Source organism: Oreochromis niloticus, linkage group LG22, assembly GCF_001858045.2.
Source record: "Oreochromis niloticus isolate F11D_XX linkage group LG22, O_niloticus_UMD_NMBU, whole genome shotgun sequence".
Lineage (NCBI taxonomy): Eukaryota > Metazoa > Chordata > Actinopteri > Cichliformes > Cichlidae > Oreochromis > Oreochromis niloticus.
Window position 1 is genome coordinate 1355887 of NC_031985.2, and position 14540 is coordinate 1370426.

Here is a 14540-nt window from a genome sequence, read left to right on the forward strand (position 1 = left end):
TCCTGGTGCTGTTGAGACGAGCAGCAGGGTGACTGTAGCAGTTTAGTGGTTTACATGCAGGCTGAAGGGTCACGTATCAGCAGCTTGGACAGACGTGTTCAGGAAACTGGACTTTCATTATTAGTTATTCTGACTCAGAATAAAGCAACACCCCGTCCCTCCCCTCCATTTAATTTTCTTATTCAGCCTGAATTAATCCTAATTAAAGCTCTAAATCCTCATGCGATAACACAGCAGCAGAAACATGAGCAATTTTCCTCCAGTAAATAATCAGTGAGAGCGTACACAGTGTGACAGGAAGGAGGAATTCCATCATTATTATCAGTGAGGAAAGGCTGAATGTGTGACTGTGGCTCCCCCGCTGTGCTGACGGCGAATTAAAGTGCATTTAATGGAATAATTAAAGCGTAATTATACCCTCAAACCCCCCCTCCTGACCGAGGGGTAATGTCCTCTGCCATGACCTCACCGCAGGAAGCTTCAACCCTCCTGCTGAGCTGGAGCTGCATGTTGCCCTCATGCCTGGGCGATCTTCTTCCCACAGTCCAAAGGGTGGGGGTCTCACAGCCTTCAGACTTGAACGCTGTCCTCATGTCTCTGAACTCGACTCAGACATACCAGTTTGTGTCCATGCACAGAGAAAAGAGCCAGGTTGCAATTTGAAAGGAAGGGGTTGGTGATGTCACTGTTTTAATTATTTTAAATGTCATTAAGTAAAAACATGTTGCTTGGTTAATTCAAATTCAACTTTTATTTGTCACATACACAGTACGATATGCAGTGAAATGCTTAGACAACTGCTCGTGACCTAAAATAAAAGACTATGAATAGGAGAGGATAGGTTAATGTTGGGTCATTTTTCCCGACATCATTTCCTGCGTGGACGCTCCTTTTTGAAAAAGATCATGGTCACACCAGTTGCCATGATGACGTAGGTGTTTGTAATGGATGTAATGGATGTGCATGAAAATGATGAAGATCAGATTGCTTCCTCTGACTGCTTGTTGTGACGTTCAGGTGTTAAGTTAGTTCCTCACACCCATGTATGGTCCTGGACTGTGGACCAGTCGACCTTGAGATGCTGGTGAAGCCTTCTGTGAGACACATACACCGGATTATTTCTTCCTTACAGCTTGGTGCTGTTGTAAAGGGATGCAGTTCAAGCTGGGATGCCACAGGGTGCACTTATGTGACAGCATGTTTGGCTAATATATTTTTGCACTACGGTTTGTGATGTGCTTCTGTTTCCAAATTATACTGCTTGGTCATTTCTTTGGTAACCCAGCATGAGTGGAGGCAGAAACACTTAAAACTAAACATTTTCAACAACAGGAGAACTCGACTCTGTTCCACTTTGTTCAACTTCTTCCAAGTTTAATGGCACACTGAGTTTCCATGGCTCTCTGTGTCACGTCTTAGTTAATGGACTCAGGCGCAGACCGGGAATCCTAGCAGAGTTGACAGTTTATTAGTACAAACGACACCAGGTGATACTATTTACAACGTGCTGGAGGGAGGGGAGGGGGGTCCAGGGCTCCGGGGCATGTGAGGGGAAGGACGGGATTCAGACACACTCCAATGGCTCTCTCTTCTCTCTCCACAATGGGGCAACACAAATCCACTCACTCGTCCACACGATAACAGGCAGGCAGGGAAAGGTCCGGGGTAGATCTGTACACAGAAACTAGAGTTAACGGCGAACAGACGGAAATAACTTTACAGAGTTTAACTCACAAACGGTAGAGTGACTGACGCTGATAGCTCAACAATCCAGCGACTAGTGGCACAGCGCTGCTGTCTTAAATAAGCCTTGCGATCACCCCGATAGGCAGCAGGTGCGTGGGCCAGGGGCGCGAGCCCATAATGAGCACCACCCCGGCAGGTGAGAGAGAGAGAAAAACAAAACACATGTTGCCTAAAACAGGATCAGCTGATGAGGCACAGGGACCATGACATTCTGACCCAGTTAGGGATACTTTGCTGATGATCATCTCATCGAGCCAACAACCTCTGATGGTCAAAGTGCTGGATTATTGTAGGGTCTTGACCTAACAATGTAAAGCACCTTAAGTGAGTTGAGTGATTGCGACTTAGTGTGAACCAGTTGCTCCCAAGGAGCAAGAGCAAGAAGAGCAGAGTCTCACAAAAGATCATGATGCTGCTCGGTCCCTGAACCATCCCCACTGGACATGCCTGCATCAGCTGCAGAAGACCTGTCCAATGAGGTTGAGGAAGGAAATGCAGGAATTATGTGTCTAATGCGGGTTTGACACCTGATTCTATACCAGGTACATATAAGTTACAGATAAGTTTAAGGTTTTGGATTGAGTGGTGCATTGATGAAATGGTGCGGGTCTCAAGAGCCGGTGACATCTGCAGGCTTATCAGCAGTAGGCTTGGGGCTTTGCTGGTACTTACAGCCAGTGCTGCAGTGTCACTGGATGTGTGTAGACATACATGGTAATGGACGTAGTATCCTCTACATACACCTGTGTACTACAGCACCTTAGTGTTTACCCCATCATATGATATGGTATGCAAAAACATAATCGCACCAGTGCAACCTAGGATTTTTTTTGGTGTTTTTGCCGTTCGAGTTAAAAAAAAAAGTCTCTGCAACTCAGAAAGTCTCTGTGTGGCCAAAAACAGCCACACATTATGCCCACATCGGGGTATAAACCAATCAGAGATAGTCAAGGGCGGGACCTCTCAGATGCCCATGCCCAAGATATTGAGATGTTCAGATATTGAGATGTTCAGTTCGAAGCCTTTGAGGCACTTTTAATTTAGACTTTCTTTTTATTTTATATATCTTCAGATATTTTAAGTTTAAATTTCAGCTCAGTGAAGCACTTTAAGCACAAGAACTTTTTCAGTACCGTATTTTTCGGACTATAAGGCAGACTTAAAATTCTTTCATTTCCTCAAAAGTGCGCCTTATGCATGAATTCTGACTTCGAACCGATTTTATGTGGTTCACGGCGCTCAAAAATCTGTCAAAATGTTTTAGTACGACATTGCTAAGCTACAAAGCTGCACCGTTTGATGGATTGTCCGAGCATTACGGCTACCGTAGTCAGGAGCCTCGTGGAGTAATACGTACTGTGCTTCAACGTAATATTACTGTGTTCTGTGTGTATAATGACCACAAATGGCTCCTGTTAAGAGACATGCTTATGAAGCGCATTTTAAACTTTATCAGTCATGCAGCAGAACATGGGAACAGAGCAGCTGCGAGAGAATTCAGCATTAATGAATCAATGGTACAGAAGTGCAGGAAGCCAGAAGAATGAGCTGAGTAAAGTTTGACTTATCTGTTTGGTTTTGCTTAATGCGCCTCATAATTTGGTGCGTCTTATGGTCCGAAAAATACGTTAACTTATGTTTCTTGTAGAAATGTGCTCCAAATAAACCGTCATTAGGAGGATAACCCAGAACAAACCTTTTGATGGCATCATCACCTCGTCACAACACAACATCAACCAGCTGTGTGCAGTGGCATGTATGATATCAAATTCCCAGGACACAGTTTAGTTAAAAAATGGGTGGAGTGACAAGAGATCAACTTTCACAATCACCAGGTCTTTATGACTTTAAGATATTCCTGCAGTTTAACTAATTGTTGTGTGTTTTTGGCTTTTTTGAATTTTGGGGTCTTTTGAAGGCAGATATCCTCTTGGTGGCGCTGTCACTTGGTGTTCGCTCTCTCTGTGTTAGAGTATAAGTGTCAAGGTTGGCTGAAGGAGAACCCAAATGCTGGACTTTTAGAATGGAGAAAGTGTGTTTATTTACACGGAAAACAGTGCCAACAATCCACAGTGTGTGCTTTCCCAATTCCCCGTGCCGTGATTCCTCTCCGTGATGCGTGGTAGTGCTTCGTCCTCCTCGGTGCCTGTGTTCAACTGTGTACTGCTCCCTCCACACGTTTCCGTAATCACCCTGGAAACAAAGGATGCCACAATGAGTACTGTCCCATCCACCGGCCAACTAAACACGTTAACCATTCCAACAAGAGAGTATTGAAAACACGAGCTCCACACTAACTGTATTTCTAGTTTAACAATCCCGCGCGGACTGCTGCTCCACTGCTGTCTTAAGTAGAGCCCCTTGATTAGGCGGATCAGCAACAGGTGAGTGATTATCACAGGTGTGGCTGGCTCCAAGGCAGGGACTCTCCAGGCCTGGGTTAGGGTTAGGGGAGCAAAACTGACACAACAACACACAGGGAACGAGGAACCAGGAGCAGATCACACCACAACCATAAATGATTAAGAAAGACGAATAAAACTCATAATATTCATTAAACTCAAAAAATAACACATGATCCCCAGGTCACAGACCCAGGCCCATGACAATAACTTCCTGTTCCTGCTCAAACACAGTGGTGTTTCTGAGTAGCTTTTCTGCTTAGCAATTTAATTTAAAACTTTTAGATACATTCCTTTTTCATAGTATAATCTTAACGTGCTTCATCTGAATCACTCTTTCTGTGTACTCACTACCTAATTTATAGCCAAAGTATTCACTCACTGTCTCTGTACTGTTTCGCTAGCTTAGCTTAGCTCGTAGCCGACTCGTTAGCACCATGGCTACTTCACCTGTCCCTCCTGCACTTTCCTGCTCATTGTGTCAGATGTTTAGGTACTCCTCGGCCTCCTTTAGCAGTAATGATACCTGTAACAAATGTAGCATATTTGCAGCTCTGGACGCCAGGATTACCCTTCAGCTAGCCAGGCCCCTGTAGCTGGTGCAGCCAAAGATAGCGTAGGCCCGGCTAGCTGTTCTCCGGCAGACCCCAAGCAGCTGGGGAAAGAGAGCGGCTGGGTGACGGTGAGGAGGAAGCATAGTCCTAAACAGAAGCCCCAGGTACACCACCAACCTGTTCAAGTGTCTAACCGTTTTTCCCCACTCGGCGACACACCCGCCGGGGGTCAAACACGCAGGTAATTGGTGATTCTGTTCTCAGACATGTGAAGCTAGAGACACCGGCAACCAGAGATGGGCAGTGTTACTGTAATCTGATTACTTTTTTCAAGTAACGAGTAATGTAAGGGATTACTATTGCAAAAACGGTAATTAGATTACCGTTACTTTCCCGTAGGAACGCTGCATTACTGCGTTACTAAAACCGTGATTTTTTGCGAGAATGTCTCATGACAGTGACATAAGCGAGTGCGACGTTCGTGACAACAGCTGTGTGCAGATCAACAATGGATAATATATCGAGTGCGGGAGAGAGTATGAGCATGCAGCGTTTAAAGCGTGGAAGTACTGACCTTATTTTGAGTTTGATTCCATAAAAAGTGACAAAAACATTAGTGTCCGTTGTGCGTGGGAAGAAAACTTCTTTTTGCAGCGAAAAAACCCCCTAAACTTCCAAGCAAGCAGCGAGTGCGCTACGACGTATGTGAAACTCACAGAGAAACTCGCGGATTCTTCCACTGACCGCCACGGCACACCTGCACCAGGGTAAACCTCCGCCTACCCCACTCCTGCTTCACAGGTGAAAATAGAGCAACAGGACCGCTAGTCTTTGATTTAATTTATTTTCTGCTGTGTTTTACTTTCATCTATTTGAAAGACTGAGTGTAAACACAAAAAAATATTTTATTTTATATGCTGGAATGTGCAGGAAAATAGGTTTAAATGTTAAACAAATTTCTTCCAGTCAGAGAATGTTGCATATAATTAAGTTTTTGCTTGATGCATAAAGTTAAAAGATTTAAAGTTTTAAAAAGAGACATTTCCATTTGATTACATTTTGTATGATGGATTATGCAGAAAAAGTAGAATTGGGCTGAAAGATCTATCGCTTTATCACCTATTCAGGTTGTAAATTGTGTTTTTAAAAAGTAACTAAGTAACTAAGTAACTAAGTAAATAATTACTTTTGAAAATAAGTAATCAGTAAAGTAACGGGATTACTTTTTTGGGGAAGTAATCAGTAATTAGTAACTGATTACTTTTTTCAAGTAACTTGACCAACACTGCCGGCAACCATAGTCAATTGTCTTCCAGGGGCCAGAGCAGGCGACACTGAAGGAAATTTAAAACTGCTGGCTAAGGGTAAACGTAAATACAGTAAGATCATAATTCACGTCGGCAGTAATGACACCCGGTTACGCCAATCGGAGGTCACTAAAATCAATATTGAATCGGTGTGTAACTTTGCCAAAACAATGTTGGACTCTGTAGTTTTCTCTGGTCCCCTCCCCAATCAGACCAGGAGTGACATTGCACATTGAGTGGGGGGGTGCTGTTGCAACTATACTAAATAAGGTTATAATAGATACAGTTTAAAGAGGTAGGGATGTTGGTTGCATTGAAGTATCAATAGAAATATGGTTTATAAATAAGGTGTAATGTCCATGAGTGTTGGCAGTGCAGTTATCCTCCAATCAGGGTGGAGGTAGGGCATGTTTGACAGCCTGTGGGTAAAAACTTCTGTTGAGTCTGTTTGTCTTCGACCTGATGGACCTGTAGCATGAGTGAGTGTCCAGGGTGCGAGGGGTCCTTGATGATGCACATGCTTTAAGCACTCTGCACTGTCAGGACCAGCTGCTTTCCTCGTGTTGACTCTGCGCAGTGTGTCTCTTACCTGGTGCTGCTCCAGCTGGATGGGGGCGTCGTCCCTCTCTGTAAAGGCAGGATGGGTGATGGTGTCCCTGTTTTCTTGGTCGAAGCGGGCGAAGAACTGGTTTAGGGTGTCAGGTAAGGTGAAGTCTGGGGAGTTGGTTTGTGTGCAACTGTCTTTGTAGCCAGTGAGTGTCTTGATCCCCTGCTACATGTTTCTGGAGTTCTTTGTGTTAAAGTGTTCCTCGATGCGCTGTTTGTATTTGCGCTTGGCTTCTTTTATGCCTTTAACCAGAGATTGGCGTGCCTCTTTGTAGACTTGTTGGTCTCCTGATTTGAAGGCGCTGTCACGTGCTCTTAGTAGGGCTCTCACCTCACTGTTGAGCCATGGCTTCTGGTTCGGGAACACTTTAACAGTCTTTGTTGTTGTTACGCTCTCAGTACAGAAGCTGATGTATGAGAGTACGGTAGATGTGTGGCCCTCCAAGTCTGATCCTTCTGCAAATACACTCCAATTCGTGTTATCAAAACAGTCTTGTAGGGCCGTGGTGGCTTCCGCGGTCCACACTCAAACTGTTTTTAGAGATGTTTTTTGCCTTTGAATTAGAGGTTTATAAGCAGGGATCAGGGACAGAGAGAGATGATCAGAGAGTCTGAGATGATGCAGGGGGGTGGCCTTGTAAGCATCTGGGATGTTGGTGTAGACCTGGTCTAGTGTGTTGTTTTCCCTCGTCGGAAAGCTCACGTTTTTAAAGAATCCAGGCAGGACAGGTTTCAGGTTTGCGTGCTTAAAATCTCCTGCCACGATCACAGCATAGTCCGGGTCCGGGTGCGTTGTTAGCTGTTTATTAATGGAATGTTGGAGTAGCTCCATGGCTGACTTAGCATTAGCTTGCGGCGGCACATAAACTGCTATTATTGTGATCTCTGTGAGCTCTCTCAGCAGGTAGAAGGGTCTGCACTGCACCATCATGTATTCTATGTCTGGGCAGCAGTGGACGACTTTAACTGTGGTGTTGGTGCACCAGTTATTGTTTACAAACACTAGCAGACCTCCTCTGCGTTTCTTACAGGCAGTGTTGGGAAGGTTACTTTTAAAATGTATTCCATTACAGAATACCGAATACATGCCCCAAAATGTATTCTGTAACGTATTCCGTTACTTTACAGTATGACAGTAACGTATTCTGAATACTTTGGATTACTTCATATATTATCATGCTGTTTACAACTACGTGAATGTACTATTGCTGTGTGATTTATTACTATTACTGAAGGTCCGCGGCTCCGAACCGTAGTAAAGGGACCTCTGGCTAATACAGTGGGTTCCGTGTCGGGCTGGTAGCCGAAAAATATCTTTACTTTGTTGTCTGGGTCAACTTTGCTTGCGAGAGACACAGAGAGGCGTTGAAAGGCTGCTCCAACGGAACTTATTGTTTCGGAGGAAAACACGAACACAGTGTGCAGTCGAGTCTTAATAGCTTACTTACAACTGGGCTCGTCAGGCACTCTTCTTGGCTGCAGTTTCTGCTCGATGACAGAAACGCCTTTTTCTCCCTCCCTTGCTCACAGACACATAACGGGTATGGCAGTCCATTCTCGCTGCAGCACGGACTACACTGCCCATGATGCTACATTCTTTAGAGCTATACCTGTAGCATTCTGCCTATTAGCTTAGCACAACAACAACAACAACAACAACACAAAAGCGCTCTCTCACCCAGGAAACACGCAGAGAGAGGGAGAGAGCGTCACCCTGTAACCATGGCAACCGTAATGCTGGCGCCTGGAACAACAGAACATAGCTGTCGAACAAAGCCCAAACACTCCTGACCCGCCACAATATGAAACAGGAAAGTACCGCTGTGTAATCCATTTATTTCAACAAAGTAACTGTATTCTAAATACCACCTTTTTAAACGGTAACTGTAACAGAATACAGTTACTCATATTTTGTATTTTAAATACGTAACGGCGGTACATGTATTCCGTTACTCCCCAACACTGCTTACCGGACTCTTTGTTCCTGTCTGCTCTGAATGTAGCGTGACCCGCTAGCTCAATCGCAGTGTCTGGGGTAAAAGAGTCCAGCCAAGTCTCTGTGATGATCATAAGACAGTAATCCAAACAGCGTGAGGTGATCTGCAGTCGTAGCTCATCCATCTTGTTATTTAGTGACCGTGAGTTGGTGAGGAAGAGACTCGGAATAGCCGGTCCGTGTGGGTTAGCACGTAGCCTAGCCTTTAGCCCCGCTCTCTTCCCTCTCTTCTGTTTCCTGTGCCTCCGTCACCTACGCCACTTCAGCGGTGGTATGGTGAAATTAGAGTTAGTGACCCTCCGGATCTCAGGGGGAATTGAGTCCCAGTCATTGTCAGCGAAGATGTGCAGGTTTTTGTAGTTTAGAACCGCAAGCAGTTCAGTTTTGCTGTGCTGCATATGTGCTCCTGCATGTCGGAGGAAAAGTGAAACAAAAATACACAAAATAAAAAGAAAACCGCTAAGTTGAGGAAAGCGCCGGGCTGCAGTGACTGCTCGCGCCGCCATCTTTAAGAATGGTCTTTGGTTGATTAATAGGCTGGTGTGAAAAATTTCTAGAAATATGGAGAAATTCATTAAACCCCCCAAAATATGACTATCCAGAGTTGGGACGAGGAAGCACAGTTGCAGTCTTACACGCCTCTCTGCAGCTTCTTTACTTCCAAACAGACAAAAAACAAACTAAAAACCAGCAATAAACAACTTAAACATAAAAAATCCCAAAGAAAGAACAATACAGTATCCACATCTGAACCAAAGAGTAAATCAGACCAGGAGTGACATGTTTAGCCGCATGTTCTCCTTAAATTGCTGGCTGTCTGAGTGGTGTCCCAGAAACGATGTGGGCTTCATAGATAATTGGCAAACCTTCTGGAGGAAATCTGGTCTTGTTAGGAGAGACGGCATCCATCCCACTTTGGATGGAGCAGCTCTCATTTCTAGAAATATGGACAAATTTATTAAATCCCCCAAAATATGACTATCCAGAGTTGGGACCAGGAAGCAGAGTTGCAGTCTTACACGCCTCTCTGCAGCTTCTCTCCTCCTGCTACCCCCCCAAAAACCCATCTCCATTGAGACTGTGTCAGCTCCCAAAAAGACAAAAAACAAACCAAAAACCAGCAATAAACAACTTAAACATAAAAAATCACAAAGAAAGAACAATACAGTATCCACATCTGAACCAAAGAGTAAAACAGTGAAATGTGAATTATTAAATATTAGGTCTCTCTCCTCCAAGTCTCTGTTAGTACATGACTTAATAATTGATCAACAAATCGATTTACTCTGCCTTACAGAAACCTGGTTGCAGCAGGATGATTATGTTAGTTTAAATGAATCAACACCCCCGAGTCATTCTAACTACCAGAAATCTCGAAGCACAGGCCGAGGGGCGGTGTGGCAGCAATTTTTCACACCAGCCTATTAATCAACCAAAGACCAAGACAGACTTTTAATTCATTTGAAAGCCTGATGCTTAGCCTCGTCCACCCCAGCTGTAAAACTCAGAAACCAGTCTTACTTGTTATCATCTATCGTCCACCTGGGCCTTACACAGAGTTTCTCTCTGATTTCTCAGACTTTTTATCTGATTTAGTGCTCAGCTCAGATAAAATAATTATTGTGGGTGATTTTAACATCCATGTAGATGCTAAAAATGACAGCCTCAACATGGCATTTAATCTGTTATTAGACTCAATTGGCTTCTCTCAAAATGTAAAAGAACCCACCCACCACTTTAATCACACTCTAGATCTTGTTTTAACATATGGCATAGAAACTGAACATTTAACAGTGTTTCCTGAAAACCCTCTGCTGTCTGATCATTTCCTGATAACATTTACATTTACAATAATTGATTACACAGCAGTGGAGAGTAGACTTTATCAAAGTAGATGTCTTTCTGAAAGTGCTGTAACTAAGTTTAAGAATATAATCCACCCACTGTTATCATCTTCAATGCCCTGTACCAACATAGAGCAGAGCAGCTATCTGAACGCTACTCCAACAGAGGTCGATTATCTTGTTAATAATTTTACCTCCTCACTACGTACGACTCTGGATACTGTAGCTCCTGTGAAAACTAAGGTCTCAAATCCAAAGTCCCTGACTCCGTGGTATAATTCTCAAACACGTAGCCTAAAGCAGATCTCGTAAGCTGGAGAGGAAATGGCGTGTCACAAATTTAGAGGATCATCATTTAGCCTGGAGAAATAGTTTGCTGCTTTATAAGAAAGCCCTCCGCAAAGCCAGAACATCTTACTATTCGTCACTGATTGAAGAAAATAAGAACAACCCCAGGTTTCTCTTCAGCACTGTAGCCAGGCTGACAAAAAGTCAGAGCTCTACTGAGCCAACCATCCCTTTAACGTTAACTAGTAATGACTTCATGAACTTGGGTGTCATCAGCATAGCAGTGAAAATATATACTATGTCTTCTAATGATGCTGCCTAAGGGAAGCATGTATAATGTAAACAGAATTGGTCCTAGCACTGAACCCTGTGGAACACCATAATTAAGCTTAGTGTGTGAAGAGGACTCTCCATTTACATGTACAAATTGGAGTCTATTAGATAGATATGATACAAACCACTGCAGTGCAGTACCTGTAATACCTACAGCATGTTCTAATCGCTCTAATAGGATATTATGGTCAACAGTATCGAAAGCTGCACTGAGGTCTAGCAGGACAAGCACAGAGATGAGTCCACTGTCAGAGGCCATAAGAAGATCATTTGTAACCTTCACTAAAGCTGTTTCTGTGCTGTGATGAGCTCTGAAACCTGACTGAAACTCTTCAAATAAGCCATTCCTCTGCAGATGATCTGTTAGCTGTTTGACAACTACTCTTTCAAGGATGTTTGATATGAAAGGAAGGTTGGAGATTGGCCTATAATTAGCTAAGACAGCTGGGTCTAGAGATGCTTTTTAAGTAAAGGTTTAACTACAGCCACCTTGAAGGCCTGTGGTACATAGCCGATTATTAGAGATAGGTTGATCATATTTAAGATTGAAGAATTAATTAATGGCAGGACTTCTTTGAGCAGTTTTGTAGGAATGGGGTCTAAAAGACACGTTGATGGTTTGGAGGAAGTAATTATTGAAGTTAACTCAGAAAGATCAATTGGAGAAAAAGAGTCTAACTTAACATCGATGGTACTGAAAGTAGCTGTAGATAATATTACATCTGTGGGATGATTATTGGTAATTTTTTCTCTAATGGTTAAAATTTTATTTGTGAAGAAGTTCATGAAGTCATTACTAGTTAACGTTAAAGGGTGCTCTGACTTTTTGTCAGCCTGGCTACAGTGCTGAAGAGAAGTGAAGGAGTAGTGTTCAGGTAGCTGGTTTTTCAGTGGTGCATTGTGGGACTCATGAATGGCTGATGTTTCATAAATGAACTCTGACCTGCTCACTCTGTCCTGATCACAAACCTGCTCAGCTCCACTCCTTCACTGAAATGCTTCGCCCTCAGACGGCTGCACCACAGAGCTCCTGTGTTTACACCGGTGTGAGATAAAGACACACACAGACTAATGAAGGTGAAACGTGGTGAGCCAGCACAGACCCTCAGCAGGTTTTCACATTTAAACAGAATTGAATGAATTTGCAGCGTGCTACTCCTGCTCTCATATGGTACAATGGCTGATTCTTATATCTTTTTCTTTTTTCTTTCTTTCTTTTTTTTTTTTACACAACATGCCTCCATCAGACTTGCATGCATGCAGCAGAGAGCAGCTCAGCGTTCAGAATCTTGCTTATGAACCCTTCGGTATGCAGACTGGAGCAACCAGGGACTGAACCAACAACCTTTTGATCAGTGGTGACCTGCTGTACCTCCTGAGCTACAGCCACCCAGGACAGTAGATGAGAGGGCGGAGCCATCTAAGGAGACGAATAGAAATCAAACACTGAAATGGACAGGCAGCCAGGCAGAGGGGCTAAAACAGGAGTGATAGGAGGAGACACACACACACACACACACACACACATACAGTGACATTTTAAATTATCTCCAGAATACTGTATATACTAGGGCCACAAGTTTGCATCATGGTGCTGATCCAGAATCCTTCCCTTATTATTTATTCCCAGTGCTATAATAATAATAAAGTAACGAGAATAAAACATAAAGTAATAAATATAAAATAATGTATTTATGATGATTCAGTTTGTTTGACTATCCTGTGTGTGCAGGTAGAAACTTTTTTAAATGTTTAAACTGCAGAGATACAATAATGTTGCTGCTGTAAAATTAGCATTTTGTCCTATCTGAAATATAAATCTAATATAATCTGTTTCTTAATGTATTTTTAAAACACAGTGTTTTTTCCTAATATCATAATTATAATAATCCATAATTATGTGAACATGCATATTAGATTTCAGTGAAATATAAGCCCTCCACAAAGGCAGGAAAAGCCCTGTAACTTACTAAACTAAACTAAACTAAACATGTTCCCTAAAACAGTGGACAGATCTACAGACCCATGACAGCCTTATCCAGTTAGCTAGCAGCTATGACCAGCACTACTTGTGCAGTTAATAAAAGAACAGGTAATGTTTGTCACGCTGTTGCACACACAGCACGCTCATTTGTTTCAATTCGTCAGTTGCCACAAGACAACTTACTAACGTGTGCATAATAAGCTAATACCGCTGTGTCCTATAGACTACAGTGTGCGCAATACAGCTACTTAGTGGTTTTTGATGCATCAGTCTGCATCTCCCAGTTATTTTGTGCGTTTCGCCTTCAGCTCCACACTGCTCAGGTAAATAAAAATTTGCCTCAAGAAAAGGGCACTTGGGGCACCTATCAGGAAGGGGCAGTCTCACTTCCTGCCTGTGCAGCTACAGAAGGGCACTTCCTGTTCACTGGTGCATATGACAACACGGGGAAGGTGTGGGGTGATCTGGGTTGGATGCCACTGAAGACGCTCTCTGGGCAAGAGGGGGAGGTACGAGTGCTGTGTTCTGATTGGTCCATTCAGGTGTGGGGTGTGAGGGTCATCTACCTGAGACAGGAGGATCTGGCGATGGACTCCAGGTGTGGCAGGGGGCAGCCAGTGATATTTTAGGTGGTGTTAATGACCCTCTGTGCAGCCTTCCTGCTCTCAGTCGTGCCCGTGAGCACCAAACACCAAACACCAGGCAGGAGGAGAGCATGCTCTCCACTGAGGAGCTGTAGAAGGTCAGCAGCAGCAGCTTCTGGTCCAGGTTAGTCTTCCTCAGGACATGGAGGAAGTGCTGCTGCTGCTGAGCCTTCTTTACCAGGGAGATGGTGTTTTGAGTCCAGGTGACTCGCCCAGAAATGAACCACTTCCTCTTCGTCTTCTTCAGAGTCTGAACAACTTCTGCAGTCGGATCAGCAACGATCAACCAATCAGCTTTTGGGCTGACTCCAAAATGCTGGCTAAAGCCTCCTGGTAACAAGTCCGGCCACTACTAGCATAAAATGCATGCAGTTAGCATTAGCCGTACTGAAGCTAATGCTTTTGATGCCAGTTTTCAAAAGGACATTTTAACAGAAGCACAAAAAGTCTTTTTAAATGAGAGCATCAATACTTTAAGGCTGGAGTCCCTGTTTTCTCAGAGGGCCACACTGACACAGATTCAGGAAGCAAAGCATCACTCTCTGAACAACTGAATTAAATCATTTCACAGTTACTGGTGACCTTTGTTCCACACACGTGGTAAACATCACATTGAGTCTGCCTACAGGAGGGAGGTTGAACATCTGGTGTCCTGGTGCAGCCACAACAACCTGGTGCTGAACGCCCAGAAGACAGTGGAGATTATTGTGGACTTCAGGAAACACACAGCCCCACTCCCCCCCATCATCCTGACTGACACCCCCATCACCTCTGTGGACTCATTCCGCTTCCTGGGTACCACCATCACCCAGGACCTGAAGTGGGAGCCCACCATC

General features: G+C 43.8%; 1 long non-coding RNA gene across 3 annotated transcripts; it reads right to left on the reverse strand.

Moving 5' to 3' along the window:
• Positions 1-711: 711 nt before the first annotated feature.
• Positions 712-9167, reverse strand: LOC102082240 (uncharacterized). Of its 3 annotated transcripts, none has more exons than XR_003215787.1 (4): positions 8586-9167; positions 4045-4206; positions 3793-3939; positions 712-1671 (listed from the first exon to the last, which is right to left on the reverse strand). It is a non-coding gene; the product is annotated as an uncharacterized LOC102082240 (long non-coding RNA). The 3 variants fall into 3 exon arrangements; XR_001223105.3 differs by lacking the exon at positions 8586-9167 and adding an exon at positions 8064-8181 and having other exon boundaries at positions 4045-4181; XR_001223104.3 differs by lacking the exon at positions 8586-9167 and having other exon boundaries at positions 4045-4387.
• Between the last annotated feature and the right edge of the window lie 5373 nt (positions 9168-14540).